Source organism: Oryx dammah, unplaced genomic scaffold, assembly GCF_014754425.2.
Source record: "Oryx dammah isolate SB20612 unplaced genomic scaffold, SCBI_Odam_1.1 HiC_scaffold_3, whole genome shotgun sequence".
Classification (NCBI taxonomy): domain Eukaryota; kingdom Metazoa; phylum Chordata; class Mammalia; order Artiodactyla; family Bovidae; genus Oryx; species Oryx dammah.
Window position 1 is genome coordinate 15,973,326 of NW_024070187.1, and position 18,562 is coordinate 15,991,887.

An 18,562-nucleotide genomic window follows, 5' to 3' on the forward strand; every position below is an offset into this window, starting at 1 on the left:
CTCAGAATGGCTGCCACCAGAATAATCCTGTTGCCAACTGAAACAGTCTGAAGCTTTACCTGCATGCTTGCTTCATGTGCTCTTTTCTCCTGAAAAGAAAACTAAACTTGACATCTGAACATTTTCAAGAGGTGATGAAGTTACGATGATCATCTTCAAATGATCTTTTTAGACTGTAAATGTTCGAAAGTGCAAAAGCATAGAAATGATTATTTAAAAAAATTTTTTTTTTCAGTTCAAGACAGTGAAATAAACTGAATCTGAGTACACTAACAGTGATAGTAAGCTTAGGTTTCTTAATGCTGCTATTGCTATGGCTAAGTCACTTCAGTCGTGTTCGACTCTGTGCGACCCCATAGATGGCAGCCCACCAGGCTCCCCGTCCCTGGGATTCTCCAGGCAAGAACACTGGAGTGGGTTGCCATTTCCTTCTCCAATGCATGAAAGCGAAAGGTGAAAGTGAAGTCGCTCAGTCATGTTCTACTTAGCGACCCCATGGACTGCAGCCTACCAGGCTCCTCCATTCATGGGATTTTCCAGGCAAGAGTACTGGAGTGGGGTGCCATTGATTGTAAGTTAAGTGCTTTCTAATTACCTTGAAGCAGAGGGAACACCTTTTAGAGGTTCATGAACAATCATCCTCAAGTTTTTGTAACTGAAAGTAATTTTATTTAAAACTTATCACTGTAAAAATGTATGTGGGTCTGATATCCTAATCAGTATTTCAAAATAAGATGGTATGTGACAGTACAAATTCTGTGTGCCTTTCTGTGCATGTGCTAACGGAAAAATGGCATTTGTCCCATCTGAGAAAGAATGACCCAGAATCACCAGCCGTAAAAAAGTATCATGTGGTGAAACTAATTGCCTCAGTCAAAAATCTAAATGACTTGGTTGATTTAGAAAAGAGTGTTAGTACTTTCTGGCAACCATAGTTGTGATAACAGCCTGGCAAAAACTGGTTAATACTGCTCTTTAATTGCCTAAAGTAACAATACATACTCCAGCGATATGTCTTCTTGTTTATCACGTTCCATCTTGGTTTACTTGCCTCACGAAACTTTTAACTTGCTTTGAACACTTTTCAGTCAAGCGTCAGCTACTGGCTGATTGTTTTCCGCCGTGCTGTTCTGATTACCACGTTTTCAAGTCAGCTTTTCCTGCTGTTTCTTTTTCTTCACGCTGGTGCCTTAGCTGCCTTGAGGGCATTGCACTGAGCTGTTGACTTACGGTAAATCAGCAACTCCATTCTCCATCTTTAAATGTCTGGCCTAAACTTAAGTATTTCTGTGATTTAACTACTTCTCTTGGCATGGCTCCTGATTATGCTAGATTGTACTCTTTGGGTTTTTATTTATAGAAGCATTTTGATGATTCACTTGGGGGAAAAAGGTCCTTTTCAGCCATTTTAAAAAAGATTCAACTTAAAAGTTTTATTTGCTAACCTTCATCATAATTTTTAACTCCTCAGAGTGCATTTTGGAAAATCAAAAGAAATTCACTTTCACTTTTGATTGCTAATAATATTCACTACCTATGAGTTAGAATAGACTTGAAAGTGATCCGCTAGTATATGAAAACACTTGTACCACTCAGTGAACTGCTCAGTGGCAACAAAGAAATTCTGAGATACTTCTTTGGATGATTTGTCTGTGAAGAAGTCTTTGTCACAGTGTCTTGCATCACCAAGGATATTTCCGAGATGCTCTTCTTGGGCTCGTGTCTACTCTCTATGCTCTGCTCTCCATGGGGGAACTTAATACTTCCACACCCTCTGAAACCTCTCCTCCAACACTTCACTCACTTAGCCAGATGGCTTTACTACCATGACTGCCAGATTCCAGCTGCTAGACTGCTTTCGTATAGGTGTTCACTAGGAGACACCTGGTATTCTAGGTGTCTCCAGGTGAATAGCTTGTTGCATCACACTGAGTTAAGGAGACTTGGTGTAGGCAGCCCTGGAACCTTGTGTATGATATGTAAGACTTACATTGTGTAAGGATGTAAAACGTCCCATGTTTTTGAGAGGTTGCCAAATTTGCCATTTAGTTTGCATTGTTTTTCTGGGAATCCTCTCTGTCAACCCACTTCCATCTCTCTTTTTCACATTCCGCCCCCTGCACATATACACATACATATACACACACCAAACATACCTCAAATTCATATTTGACATTAGGGTAATCTGAGGTCCCTGGTGCTGTATATGTTCCAATGCCTATAGAAAAGTCAACTTTTTATCTTTACCATCATTGATAAAAAGTTCATAATGCAATGTATATTTGTGCAGTTTATACAAACATTGTGCTAAAAGTCATTTGTTAAATGTAATGGCACAAATGCTAGTTTTTAAAGACAGACAAGAAAAGGCTGTAATTTGTAAAACAATCATAGGTATGAAAAAATCTCAGCAATGATGCTAAAATATATGCCTTTGAAGAAATTCTTTCTGATTTTAGAGATGTCTACATTTTAGTCTTTAACCATGTGAGAGAGGTAATTTATTCTGAGGTTCTATAAAAGGTTCATCATCACATTTCAGAGTGTGCATTAGCTTAAAAATTTGGAAAGATCAAAAGCGTAAAGTGTCCAGAGGAAGAGTGATAATGCAAGAGCTAGTGAGCATGTCCCGTAATTTCATCCATTATGCAGATCTGGAAGATCCATATTTATATGTAGATGAACAGCCCTGTACTTATAGGTTCTCCATGTTTAGAGCTGATGTGAGAGCTGTTTGCTACCCTCAAGAACCTTTCTGACCCGGCTTCTGTACAGGTATCAGTTAAGAGGCTGGGTGCCCTCTGGCCTTGGTCTTCATCTGGAAGCAGAGATTCAAGCTGCTGCAGCCTGGGAGTACCTGGGAGGTTTAGTGTCCACTCAAGTTAAGCGTGCTCTGGGACCATGCTGATCTCAGTTAAGTCTGCGTACAGCTCTGAGTTTAAACTTCCAGAGTGAAAGGCAAAATGGCCTGCTGCAAAACGTTTGAACTTTGGAATCAGTTTCGATTTAAAGTTTGCCGTTTTTGCCTATAGGCTGTGTGATTTTTAGTGTATTTCTATGAGTCTGTGATCTCCTGGTGGTTCAAACCATAAAGCATCTGCCCGCAATGCAGGAGACCCGGGTTCAATCCCTGGGTCAGGAAGATCCCCTGGAGAAGGAAATGGCAACCCACTCCAGTACTCTTGCCTAGAAAATCCCATGGAGGGAGGAGCCTGGTGGGCTACAGTCCATGGGGTCACGAAGAGTTGGACGTGACTGAGCGACTTCACTTTTCCATGAGTCTCAGTTTCTTCATTTATAAACTGCAGGACAGTTATAATAAATGGAATAACACATCCAAATTTGCCTGGGACTGTAAGGAATGAATCAATGATATTCTCTTATCCCTCTGCATCACTAAAGAGTTGGGGGTTGAGTGAGTCACATCCACAGTATCTTGGTATAACTCCCCTTCCTGGTTTGATAGATAAAATCTAGACAAAGCTCCTGGATCTGTTCTATCACCAGTCAGTTAGAGAACGTGTGCCTAGAGGAATTCCAAGTCTGAAGAGAAGCTGAAAGAGAAGGAAAGCGTCTTCTCTGGGAGTTATATTAGCTCCTTGTTTTTTTTGTGTGTAATACTCAGTGGCATACAGGTGATATAATGAGATTATACATTATTTACTTTAAGATTCCCTAATTCAGTGTGAACTTTTTCTTTCATCTCATCTATGCAAAATCCAATTGGAGATTTGAAGAAGGTGATGTATAATCAATACTTTTATTCACAGGTGATTTTCCTTTAGTAAGAAGCGCTTGCAGTTATGCTGTTTTGAAATTTTTATTAGTTTAAGCAACAAGAAAGTAACATTCAAAATAAATCTGATTGACCAGAGGTTACATAATCTTGTTTGTATGAGGAGTTATGATGCACTTTAATTGAGCCAAAGACCTCTCATATTCTTTTAAAGTGTCCTTAGGTTGGATTATGCAGAGTAAAAGATAGATGTTTATTTTTAATAGACTTAAAATATTATTGAAACAATGAGAAATGTAAAGAGTCGGTGAATTCTAAAATTAAACAGCTGCCTCTTTTTTCTTCTAGCTGCATCTTTTTTCTTCTCTGTGTGCCATCTCTGAATATGTAGCTCATAATAATAATGTGCTAGAAGAGCCTCCCTTTATGTAACCCATTCATTACTCTCATGTGAGACGTATTTCACCCTTTGCCTTTTCTTTCTCCATTTTAATTCTAGAGCATAGTAAAATTCTTGAGTCATTTTGGAGTTACATATAACAGATATAACATCAAGATTGTAGATATATAGCATAGAGTAAAAATATTAAGAAATTACTTTATTAAAACACAAAGTGCAATTGTCTGTAGTTAGGTATTATAATTTTCAGAAATATTTTGAAAACATGTTCAGAACTAGTTTAAGTTTTCATACTGAAAATACTCACTTAAGAAGCAATTTTGTAACTATTTTCCTTTCTTTCTCCTTTTCAATTGCAGGGTCAGCCCGGTCCTCAGGTAAGTGAACACTTTTTCTTCTCACAATTTAATTTCAGTTTAGGATTTTTCCAGCCTAGAGGTTTTGCAATTCTTTTCAAAGCATATACAAAAGCTATGAACCAGTAATCATGACACCACCCAGTAGACCAAATATTTCCCAGGAGTAAATCTTTGGGGCCTCTTCAGGATTGCGTGAGTCATATCAGCTGTTGGGCCAGATGGCAAGTTTAACAATGTACTATCATATAAAGCAAGACTCTTGAATAGATCTAAGACAGTGCCACAGGGCTTTAATGTAAGATAAAATGACTTAGTAGTAGATGTTGGGTAGGAACTGGTTGGCATTAGGTACTGATTCATCATTACTAATACATCAATCCCCACAGCCTGATTATTTAGATTGCCATCCTATCAACTAATTTTGATTTATTATAGATAGATATTTAATTTGTTCTACATTTCCTTTTTTTAAACTTTTTTAAAAATTTATTTTTAATTGGAGGAAAATTACTTTAATGTTGTGTTTTCTGCTGTACAGCAGTGCAAATCAGCCATAATTAAATATATATCAACTCCCTCCCCTCCCTATATTTTCAATATAAACTAACTGCTGAAGACATGATTTATCATTATGAATGCAGTTAGCAGACAATATTTTGAGCCCTAAATCACAGTGAAGAAAATGAGGAAATATTACGAAGGGGAGGAATGTGTATAAAGATGAAACACACAGAAGAGAGTTGTCAGAAATAAACAGTCAATAAAAAACCCTCAGTGTTAGCAATTATTGTAGTGAGTAGGAAACCAGAGAGAAGAAAATGCCATTATTAATGTTTTACCTCTAACACCATAATACCTGTAAATAAAATAGTTATTTATTGAGTTCCCTTTTTGTCTCTTTCCCCTCGATATGCTGAATGCTATTTCTGTCCTAGATTGTTTCCTAAATAAGTGATTTTCACAAATAAGTGTAGCCAATGCCACAAACTGTCTATTATGTGCTGATTCTCCTACTAGACCATGATAATATATTTATATTTTATGAGCTCTGAATATAAGGATATTCAGTCCATTCTATAAGGATAACCAGTCCATTCTAAAGGAGATCAGCCCTGGGTGTTCTTTGGAAGGAATGATGCTAAAGCTGAAACTCCAGTACTTTGGCCACCTCATGTGAAGAGTTGACTCATTGGAAAAGACTCTGATGCCAGGAGGGATTGGGGGCAGGAAGAAAAGGGGACAACAGAGGATGAGATGGTTGGATGGCATCACCGACTTGATGCACGTGAGTTTGAGTGAACTCCCGGAGTTGGTGATGGACAGGGAGGCCTGGCGTGCTGCAATTCATGGGGTCACAAAGAGTCAGACATGACTGAGAGACTGAACTAAACTGAACTGAACAAAACAAACAACCGCCACCCCCCCCACCCAGTAGAATATTCCTTTTCACACTACTCATGAGAAATAGCTTGAGAAGTAATTAATATTGTGTTAGTCACTCAGTCATGCTCGACTCTGCGACCCCATGGACTGCAGCCCACCAGGCTCCTCTGTCCATGAGATTTTCCAGGCAAGGATACTGGAGTGGGTTGCCATTTCCTTCTCCAGGGGATCTTCCCAACTCAGAGATTGAACCTGGGTCTCCTGCACTACAGGCAGATTCTTCCCCAAGTGAGCTACTCGTTATTCACAGTAATGAATACTCTCATTGTTTATAATTTTCACTTTTTAAAAAATATTTATTGGAGTATAGTTGATTTACAATATTGTGTTAGTTTCAGGTGTACAGCAAAGTGAATCAGTTATGCATACACACATATCCACTCTTTTTTAGATTATTTTCCCACGTATACCATTACACAGTACTGAGCAGAGTTCCCAGTGCTATATGACAGATCCTTATTAGCTATATATTTTATAGATAGTAGTATGTAGTATAGTAGTATGCCATTGATCTAAGATCAAACCAGTCAATCCTAAAGGAAATCAACCCTGAATATTCACTGAAAGGACTGAAGCTGAAGCTCCAATACTTTGGCCACCTGATGCAAAGAGCTGGAAAAGACCCTGATGTTGGGAAAGATTGAGGGCAGGACAAAGGGGCAACAGAGGATGAGATGGTTGAATGGCATCATCGACTCAATGGACATGAGTTTGAGCAAACTCTGGGAGATGGTGAAGAACAGGGAAGCCTGGCATACTGCAGTCCTAGGGTTGCAGAGGTGGACATGCCTGACTGACTGAAAAACATAATGTATATGTCAGTTCCAGCCTCCCAATTTATCCCTCCTTCCTCTACCCCTTGGGAAACATAAGTTTGTTTTCTAGGTCTGTGACTCCTGTTTTGTAAATAAGTTCATTTTTACCCTTCTTTTTGGATTGCACATGTAAATGGCATTATACAATGTTTGTCTTTCTATGTCTGTCTTACTTCACTCAGGATTACAACCTCTGGGTCCATCTGTGTTGCTGCAAATGGCATTATTTTGTTCTTAATTTTCACTCTTATGTTCTAAGTAATCTCAGGCTAATTACTAGAGGGAAAAAAAACCCATGAAAGAAAGTCATAGTTTCTTCCCTAAATTCGAAACTGCTACGTTATAATGAGATGAAAACAAAGTAAAAGCTGCTTTGCATGCTTTATTTTATTTAATGCTTACAACAGCCCTGAAAGTAATATTATCCTAGATCTAGATCTAAGAAATATATATTTTTGATCTCTTCTTATTCTGTATATATACTGGGCTTCCCAGGTGGTGAAGTGGTAAAGAATTTGCCTGCCAATTCAGGAGACGCTAGAGGTACAGGTTCAATCCCTAAGTCGGGAAGATCCCCTAGAGTAGAAACTGGCAACCCATACCAGTAATCTTGCCTGAAAGGACAGAGGAGCCTAGTGGGCTACAGTCCTTGGGATCGCAAAGAGTTGGACGTGCCTGAGCACATACAGACATTCTGTATATATCCTTATCTATGTATGTATCTGTGTCTGTGAACCTGTGAGAACTATATACACACACAACCTATGAGAACCTATGAGAAACAGTGCAGAGCTTGCCTTAGAACTGCCCTGCTGCAGGGCAGGAAAGCTGATGCATTTAATCACTAATTTCCCATTCTTCACTGGTGAAAGCTGTACCTGGGTGTTAACTCCCTGGCACTTCTGGCCTACCCTAGAAGGTATAACACACTCCAGCTGTTCAAGGAATGCAGGAAGCCATAAGAACATATGGGACTTGCATTCTAGCACAGTCTTGGAGAGAGGCTGCTACAACATTCAAGTGCTAATGTCCTATAGACGAAATAGAGAGGAAAACTCAGATAGGGCTATAAAGACTTAGAAAACTGGACAGAAAGACAGCATGAAAAGCACAATGAGACATTAAAGAGGATAACTATAAAAGAAGAACATGGGGAAAAAAGAACATGGTCATAACAAATTTTGAATGCACAGCCATGGTGAGTGAGCTGAAGGACGAGAAACCAGTACAGGAAGCCAAGAAGAGTCAGCACCAGAAACATCTATGAAGGGATCATGGTAGCTGAAATTTGAAAGTGTATCATGGCACTTTAAGAAGCCAAGAGATACCCCCACATTGTCTTTCTACACCATAGGCGAAGAGTTTTGTTACTACATCCCCAAGGAAAGATCTGACCTTCTTCTTATTCCTACATCATTATAGTATTTTGCAAAAGAAACTTCCAATTTAGATTTTAAATTAGAGAATTATTAATGAAGTTTCCACTTAGTACTAGATGATTATTAACTGCTTGTTACTCATATGCAAATGTTTATGTCAATTAGCATTTTCTTGCATAGGCTGAACATTGCCATATGATCTTATTCACATTTCTGTATGATGTTAAAACTCTTAGAAAAACTCAGTACTCTTTCTTTGATATCACACATTATTTAATAAGGACTTCCAGATTAATAGGGTTTTATTTTGCAGACCAGTGGTAATAAGGGAAAATAGCTTATCATCAAGGAGTTCTGATCATCTTCCTAAAATTGAAGATGGCTTGGATGGACTTAGATTGGTAAAAAATTGCAAAGACTAGAAAGCTAAATAGCAGTGAACTCTGTTACAGTAACAGTATGAAATTGAATACAAAAATAGGCCTTAGGGAAAAGAGGTGAATCTATGCATTTACCTAAATGGGTGAGAAAATGGTTCTTGACAAGGGAAATGAGATGGTGAAAGGATATTAGAAAGAAAAAAAAAAAAAAAAGCCAGTTCTAGCAGCTGTGGTTAAGATGGGAATAGAGGCAGGGGAATGAATGGAGAGGATATTGCTTTGAATCCACTGAATCAGAGGAAATCAAATTCTTGGAGAGGAAAAGGAATGGGTTAGAGTAAATAATGTCACAGAAACTTGAAAAAAGCAATTGGGTAGGAAAAAAAATAACGTGACAATAGAGAGTAAAGGAAGAAAGAAGGGGAAGAAATGAGAAAACAGACAGATGAACATTTATATTTCAAACTAGGGGTAATGGGAGTTATTCAGGGGTGGGGCAAAGTTAGTCTGTTGAAATGAAAGTCACCCTGATATTTTTTATTAATCCGTATTGACATAACTCAGTTCAATAACTCATGTCTATTTTGCCTCTATTAGGTACAAGGCTGTGAAATTGTAGTGAACAAGACAGACTCACTCTCTGTCCTTTTGATAGTTCTTTTAATAATAATAGTCAAGTAGAGTGTCAAAGTTCTGTCAGTTCTGCAGACCCACCATTCTGAGGATGACTTTAATCATACCTGCAAGTCCTACTCTGTGTTTGCACATCTGGTTAATCCCCAGGTTCTGTGGGACTTTGACATGAGGCATTTAAGAAAGCCTTTTTCCTGCCCACACAGGTGAACCAACATCAGTGTCATTGCTCTAAAAAGTGTCGTCTTCATGCCATGCCTTAGTCCTAATAATGGGATTCTGCCCAGATCCAGGCACCCTGTTCTGATGACTTGAGTCCTTTCCCAGCTCCACGAGTCTACACTGTTTTCCATTACCACCTTCACCCAAGGTCCTCCTTTTCCTTTCCTCTCTACTGCTGGGCTGCCCTGGTAGCTCAGCGGTAAAGAATCCACCTGCAATGCAGAAGATGAAGGAGATATGGGGTTTGATCCCTGGGTTGGAAATGGCAACCCACTCCCATATTCTTGCCTGGAGAATCCCATGGACAGGGAGCCTGGTGGGCTACAGTACATAGAGTTGCAAAGAGTCAGACACAGTGGAAGCAACTTAGCCCTCACACACCCTGGGTGTTAAGAATCATGGTGTGTATACTCTGTGCAGCCTTGCTAATGGCTGACTGAACAGGTCAATGCCTCTAGCTCACTGCCTGCTTGACAGGACTCTCTATTTCTATTTCTCTTGACCCTGAATCCCTCTTGCCATTCTGTACACTGTACAGACATGCCTGTTGCCTGGCCTGTCACTGCTGCAAAGGAGCTGAGTTGAAAAAGTGGACATTTAGGTTTTCCTATCCCTGTAGTGGAGTCATCAAGTGGGAATTGAGTGTGGCATCAACCAGTATCATCATATATATGTTTTCCAGACAAAGTTTTTTCTATCATGGTTCTTATTATGTCATTCTTCTGACTCACAAACTTTGAATCTCAGTATGATTACCATTTAGACTGTGGTAAAAAAGATATTGAGAAGAGGTGGCAGGAATACAAAGAACAGTACAAAAAAGATCTTCGCCACCAGGATAATCACGATGGTATGATCACTCACCTAGAGCCAGACATCCTGGAATGTGAAGTCAAGTGGGCCTTAGAAAGCATCACTACGAACAAAGCTAGTGGAGGTGATGGAATTCCAGTTGAGCTATTTCAAATCCTGAAAGATGATGCTGTGGAAATGCTGCACTCAATATGCCAGCAAATTTGGAAAACTCAGCAGTGGCCACAGGACTGGAAAAGGTCCGTTTTCATTCCAATCCCAAAGAAAGGCAATGCCAAAGAATGCTCAAACTACCGTACAATTGCACTCATCTCACATGCTAGTAAAGTGATGCTCAAAATTCTCCAAGCCAGGCTTCAGCAATATGTGAACCGTGAACTTCCAGATGTCCAAGCTGGTTTTAGAAAAGGCAGAGGAACCAGAGATCAAATTGCCAACATCTGCTGGATCATGGAAAAAACAAGAGAGTTCCAGAAAAACATCTATTTCTGCTTTATTGACTATGCCAAAGCCTTTGACTGTGTGGATCACAATCAACTGTGGAAAATTCTGAAAGAGATGGGAATACCAGACCACCTGACCTGCCTCTTGAGAAATCTGTATGCAGGCCAGGAAGCAGCAGTTAGAACTGGACATGGAACAACAGACTGGTTCCAAATAGGAAGAGGAGTACATCAAGGCTGTATATTGTCACCCTGCTTATTTAACTTATATGCAGAGTACATCATGAGAAACGCTGGGCTGGAAGAAGCACAAGCTAGAATCAAGATTGTCGGAGAAATAGCAATAACCTCAGACATGCAGATGACACCACCCTTATGGCAGAAAGTGAAGAGGAACTAAAAAGCCTCTTGATGAAAGTGAAAGAGCAGAGTGAAAAAGTTGACTTAAAGCTCAACATTCAGAAAACGAAGATCATGGCATCTGATCCCATCACTTCATGGGAAATAGATGGGGAAACAGTGGAAACAGTGTCAGACTTTATTTTTTGGGCTCCCAAATCACTGCAGATGGTGACTGCAGCCATAAAATTATAAGTGGAAAAGGCAATGGCAACCCACTCCAGTACTCTTGCCTGGAAAATCCCATGGATGGAAGAGTCTGGTAGGCTGCAGCCCATGGGGTCGCTAAGTTGGACACGACTGAGCGACTTCACTTTCACTTTTCACTTTCATGCATTGGAGAAGGAAATGGCAACCAACTCCAGTGTTCTTGCCTGGAGAATCCCAGGGACGGGGGAGCCTGGTGAGCTGCTGTCTATGGGGTCACACAGAGTTGGACACGACTAAAGTGACTTAGCAACAACTCCTTGGAAGAAAAGTTATGACCAACCTAGATAGCATATTGAAGGGCAGAAACATTACTTTGCCAACAAAGGTCCGTCTAGTCAAGGCTATGGTTTTTTTAGTGGTCATGTATGGATGTAAGAGTTGGACTGTGAAGAAAGCTGAGTGCCAAAGAACTGATGCTTTTGAACTGTGGTGTTGGAGAAGACTCTCGAGAGTCCCTTGGACTGCAAGGAGATCCACTCAGTCCATCCTAAAGGAGATCAGCCCTGGAATTTCTTTGGAAGGACTGATGCTAAAGCTGAAACTCCAGTACTTTGGTCACCTCATGCGAAGAGTTGACTCATTGGAAAAGACTCTGATGCTGGGAGGGATTGGGGGCAGGAGGAGAAGGGGACGACAGAGGATGAGATGGCTGGATGGCATCATGGACTCGATAGACGTGAGTCTGAGTGAACTCAAGGAGTTGATGATAGACAGGGAGGCCTGGCGTGCTGTGATTCATGGGGTCACAAAGAGTCGGACACGACTGAGTGACTGAACTGAACTGAAATTCTAGTTCCTTGCCTGACATTCAAATTCTCTGACTTGACCTGTTTTCCCAGCACTATATCCTACTGATTTAAAAAATAGTTGTATTTATTTATTTTGGCTGTGCTGGGCTTTTGTTGCTGCTCAGGCTCTTTTCTAGTCATGCTGAGTGGGGACCCCTCTCTAGCTGTGGTGCGTGGCCTTTTCACTGCAGTGGCTCTTCTTGTCGTGGAGCACGGGCTCTAGGGTGCCTGGGCTCAGTAGCTGTGACTCCTGGGCGGTAGAGCACAGGCTCAGTAGTTGTGGTGCACAGGCTTAGTTGCTCCATAGCATGTAGGATCTTCCCCGATCAGGAATTAAACCTAGTCTCCTGCACTGACAGGTGGATTCTTAACCTCTGAGCCACCAGGGAAGCCCCTATCCCACTGATTTTTAATTAATTTTCTTCCTCGGCATGATGCTTCATCCAAACTGAATCAAACCATTAATTCTTTTCTCTTCAAGTCTGTTTTCCTTCATTTGTCTTTTCTTAAACCAGTATTTTCTCCAGAAATGCTTCCCTCTCAGTGCCTAGATACTACTACACACCCAAACAGGATAACCCTTCATACTTACATGTTACTTCTTCCATCAAGATGTTGTTACTTCCCTTAGCTGAATATAATTTCTCCCTTTTGCTGATTCCACACAGCACTTTATCCTGTACAGCTTTTTATATTACTTTACATCAAACAGAGAGAATATAGACAGTTAATCCAGACAGATCGTAAGTCAAATCCTAGCTCTACCACTTACAAGCTCTGTGATCTTGGGAGAGTTACTCAATCACTGTGAGTCTCATTTCCCCCATCTGTGAAACAGAGGTGATAAACCCTCAATGGAGGGTGTGAGGGTTAAAGTAAGATAACATGTATAGAACTTTTTTCTTTTTTTAATGTATTTATTTTTTAATTGAAGGATAACTGCTTTACAGAATTTTTTGGTTTCTGCCAAACATCAACTTTTAACACAGTGTCTACTACATGCCAGGCACTCAGTATACATTAATTCCCTCCCTCCCTTTTCGTCTTTCTATTTTATCATAGTCATTTATAAACATCTTTTCTTTTTTATTACTAGCTTTTATGATTCTCAAGAGTGGAATCTATGCTTTCTTCAGTCTTTAGTGTCCTCTATAACATCTAACTCTGGAGAAGGCGATGGCACCCCACTCCAGTACTCTTGCCTGGAAAATCCCACGGACAGAGGAGCCTGGTGGGCTGCAGTCCATGGGGTCTCGAAGAGTCGGACATGACTGAGCGACTTCACTTTCTCTTTTCACTTTCACACATTGGAGAAGGAAATGGCAACCCACTCCAGTGTTCTTGCCTGGAGAACCCCAGGGATGGGGGAGCCTGGTGGGCTGCCATCTATGGGGTCGTACAGAGTCGGACACAACTGAAGTGACTTAGGAGCAGCAGCATAACGTCTAACTCAGTTCCTTGTATGTAGTAGAAGTTCAACAAATCTTATTGAGTCACAAGTGGTATATACAAGAGCTTATGGAAAAGGAAGCTGAGGAGGAGAGAAAACTGTCAGCTTTTCATAATTCTAAGTGCACCAGGCAGTAACACCATCTGTTATCAGTTATACCATGTAAAACTGGTCTGAGGTTTCTAAGCTCTGAGATCTTTCTGAACATTTATTATTGTTAATATCTAACATCAACATGGTTGGAAGGGTTTGGATGCCTTTGTTTCCTTTTATTATAGTCATTTATTCATGTTGACACTTAATTTTTGGTGAAAATAAACAAACAGCACTAGCCTAGGGCTATACTTATGATGTATAATTATATTTTGTAGCCATTTATTTGTAGGGTTCAAAGCCTGGATTTAATATTTAACAATCAGGACAGCTATAGGAAGTAGTTCATGGTGGTTGCAACATGACATTGCTTAAGCAATAATATCCTCCCATTAATAATAATTTAATACAAATTGTAGGAACTAGTTGTTTTTTAAAAAACAAAAACCTTCTCAGGATTCTATCTTGCACTCTTTATAAAATATATTGGCCTTCTCTTCACCCTGAATAACTCCATCAGCATAGTCAGCAGAGGATAATGAAACAGTGGAATCATTACATTAGTGAGAGGTACCCCTTCTAAGACAAGGGCATTTCTTTTGCATAAACTTTGTGGAATTATAAAGCCCTCCTTGTAACTCCCCTTTGGAGTTGCATGTGAACATAAAGGAGATACAATTCCCTTAGGAATTTGTAAGACTAAAGCTGCGTGCATGGTGTAATTCTGTATTACTCACTGAGAAAAAAATGCAAGAGAAAAACCACAAGCAAATACCATTAGACAACTGCACATGGAGGCGTGTGCCTTCCATTTGTACTGGTTCAGATGCACTTGAAAAGAAATGGAAGACGTCACTTTGCCTTTTTCCCCCAAACTCTTTTTCACTTGTTGTTTTTTTTTGCTTTGACATTGTCAGTCCCATTTCACAACATTTTACTAAAATTTACAAAAATAAAGCTGCATGTGCCTTGTAAGGAATTATTCCTGAAAAAAAAAATACTATCTTTGGGGACAGTATTTAACTTTTTGCTCATATGTTTTTAATTATACTTTAAGCTCCTTCTAACCTAACACTTTAGAAATTCCTATATTTCATGTTTGTGTTTTAGTCCAGGCTTTGTCAGATCCATATAGTCTGACTTGGGGGCAGGGGGAGGACGTATACATTCTCCAGGAAATCTGAAATGCATGTGCCTGTGCCTGTATGTGTGTGCAAATGTGTGTACATACGTGTGTACATGTGTACAAAGAGTCTCTTACTATACAACTGTCAAATTAGTAACGTATCCTATCTGAATAAACTATGTTAGAACTGATCAAGTATTATCATGCCCCATTATCTACACTTCATGTGGTGATTGTGTGATAAAGAGAATGATTATGAAAGTCTGAAGATTAAGACTTTTGAGGTATTTTATTAAGTGAAAGGTTAACATGACATGAAAGACCCCATTGTACTCCAGATAGCTTATACCATTAAGAGTACACACAATACAACAGCTTATTTATTTTACTATAACCATATTTCTTTATTTTTACATGGTCATTTGTGTATTGAATTGAGGTAACATTACCTCAAAGTTTAATGTTACCTTAGGATTCTTTCTTACTGAAATTAGTTGAAGAAAATTTACTGCCAACTTTGTGTTTTGTTTTCTACTAAACATATTTGTTTTAATTCTACCTGCATGAAGGTGAATAACACATAATCTTTCATGAATAATTAATCCAACACGGATTTGCATATGTAGAAATGGTTATCATTCTCCAAACTTACTCATTTTTGCATCTCAATTTTTAATACAATGTTGATATATAGAAAAGGTACAATAAGGTTTTGTGGAATAAATGTATTTATTTAACAATTTAGATTTAAAACTAATTTTATATTCACTTGATGACATGACTGAAAGAACCGAAAATATCAGCTTTAACAGTCCATTTTAAAAACAGCATATGGAATACATTGAATAGGTTAGGGGGATGGGCTCCATGGGAAGACACCTGGCTTTACACCTTGGTCTACCACTTACCAGCCACATGACTTTGGCCACGTTATTTTTTTCCTTAAGTTTTTCAATGTAATATAAGGATGATTGGATTGACTTACTACATGATTTAATGAAGCACAGAGTAGGCACACATAAAGGTTATTATTAAACCTAAATACTTTCATGAGTTTTTTATTAAATTTAAACACCTTCATGGGCTTCCCTGGTGGCTCAGACAGTAAAGAACCTGCCTGCAGTGCCATCAAAAAGTCTACAAACAATAAATGCTGGCGAATGGGTGGAGAAAAGGGGACCCTCTTACACTGTTGGTGAGAATGCAAGCTAGTACAGCCACTAGAGCAGTGAGGAGATTCCTTTATACACTGGAAATAGAATGGCTGTTCAACCCAGCAATCCGACTGCTGGGCATACACACTGAGGAAATCAGAATTGAGAGACACATGTACCCCAGTGTTCATTGTAGCACTGTTTTACAATAGCCAGGACATGGAAGCAACCTAGATGTCCAGGGACAGATGAATGGATAAGGAAGTTGTGGTACGTATATACAATGGAATATTACTCAGCTATTAAAAAAGAATGCATTTCAGTCAGATCTAATGAGGTAGATGAAATTGGAGCCTATTATACTGAGTGAAGTTAAGTCAGAAAGAGAAACACCAATGCAGTATATTAACACATATATATGGAATTTAGAAAGATGGTAATGACGACCCTATATGCAAGACAGCAAAAGAGACACAGATGTAAAGAACAGACTTTTGGACTCTGTGGGAGAAGGTGAGGGTGGCATGATTTGAGAGAATAGCTTTGAAACACATATATTACCATATGTCAAATAGATAACCAGTGCAAGTTCAGTGCATGAAGCAAGGCACATAAAGCCAGTGCTCTGGAACAACCCAGAGGCTTGGGGTGCAGAGGGAGGTCGGAGGGGGTTCAGGATGGGAGAACACATGTGCACCCGTGGCTGATTCATGTGATACCTGGCAAAAACCACCATAATATTGTAAAGTAATTAGCCTCTGATTAAAATAAATTAATTAACTTTTTAAAAGGAAAAGAGAAAGGAAAAAAAAAAAGAATCTTTCTGCAATGCAGGAGACCCAGGTTCAACCCCTGGGTCAGGAAGATCCCCTGGAGAAGGGAATGGCATACCACTCCAGTATTCTTCCCTAGAGAATTCCATGGACAGAGGAGCCTGGTGGGCTACAGTCCATGGGGTCTCAGAGTCGAGCTTGACTGAGTGACCAACATACACACAGACACCTTCATACATACCTTCTTATATAAGCATTCACACTGAGACAGAGCCATGAAGATATATTACCCATGATACTTCTTATGATGGATATATATCCAGTAGAATAATGGCCTCCAAAGGTAGAGGTTTAGGATAGTAGTTTAATCTTAAATCATTCATGAAAAATGATTATCACTGTTAGATATACTTATTGTATAGATTCTCTATCTGAAATAAACATTTATGTGCACATTTGTGTATCTGATTCTTTCTAAAGATATCAAAAAGCTTTAGTTAGAAATATTGTTCTTCATAATATTTTATAATATTAACTTACCCCAAACAAGGGCAAGGTATATAAAATGTACAGATATCAGTTATATCTCATATTGCTATATAAATTTAATTCAGTCCCAGTCCAAGACCCAAGAGGACGTTTTAAGAGAATTTAGCAAGCTAGTTCTACAGTTCATTTGAAAGAGAAAGGGACCCCAGTGACCATGAATGTTTTGAAATGAAAAATGCGGGACAACTTTCCCTGCTAGATATTGGAGCACTGAGTTTACAGTGTAGACTTAGTTTGCAACACACTGTAAGACTTCTGCTCCTGTTCATGATGAAATGACTGGGTCCAGATTTAGCCTCCTCCCTATACAATTAAATCACTAGAAAAAATATGTAAAATAATAGTTTTAAGGCACTGGACAACAGGCAGCACAGAGAAGGAAGACAAACAATGATTGCTTGAGCATACTGCCTGGAGAGGATTTCTCAGCTGCAGCACAGGAAGGAGCACCTAAACAGAGTGGTCTCTGACCTTGGAGGAGGTTAAGGCAGTTGGAATTTTGGGGTCAGGCTAGAGAGCAAAAAGCCATATGGGAAGATCTCAGAAGATATGTAGAGAGTCCCAACTGAGAGCGCAACTCATCAGTACATGTGTGTCCTAGCTTAGTTGCTGCAACAGAATGCTACAGACTGGGTGGCTTAAACAACAGACTTTTATTTCACTATAGCCGTTATTTTGTAGTAATTTTAAGTAGAGTAGGGCTTCCCTGGTGGCTCAGTGATAAAGAATCCTCTTGCCAATGCAGGAGACCCGGGTTCAATCCCTGGGTCAGGAAGATCCCCTGGAGAAGGAAATGGCAACCCACTTCAGTACTCTTGCCTGGAAAATCCCATGGACAGAGGAGCCTGGTGGGCTATAGTCCATGGGGTTGCAAAAGAGTCAGACACAACTTAGTGCCCAACAACAACAATAATCTATCAACATATCAAATTGATATGTTGTATACATGAAACGAATATTGTAAATTAAATAAAAACTTTAAAAAATTTTTAAAGAAATATTGTTCTTAGTAAATTAAAACTAATTTAGCTTACACTATTTCAAACTTTATGAATTTTATAATGTTCTCAGTCATGTCCAACTCTTTGCAACCCCATGGACACCAGGCTCCACCGTCCATGGGATTTTCTAAGCAAAAGTACTGGAGTGGGTTGCCATTTCCTTCTCCAATATGCATATGTAATTTCTCATATAAGTCTTTATGAATTTCTTTGATAATTTTGATATCCTATGAGAATTCTTAATAGCTAAATTTATTTTCTGTGTATCTCCAGTCATATTTCAATTGATATCACATTTTTATACAAAATATAAATTGTGAATTGTATAGAGATTAAATGGAAGAATGTTGTAAGATAGTAGGTAGAAAGATAACTCAAGAAACATCTTATCCTATC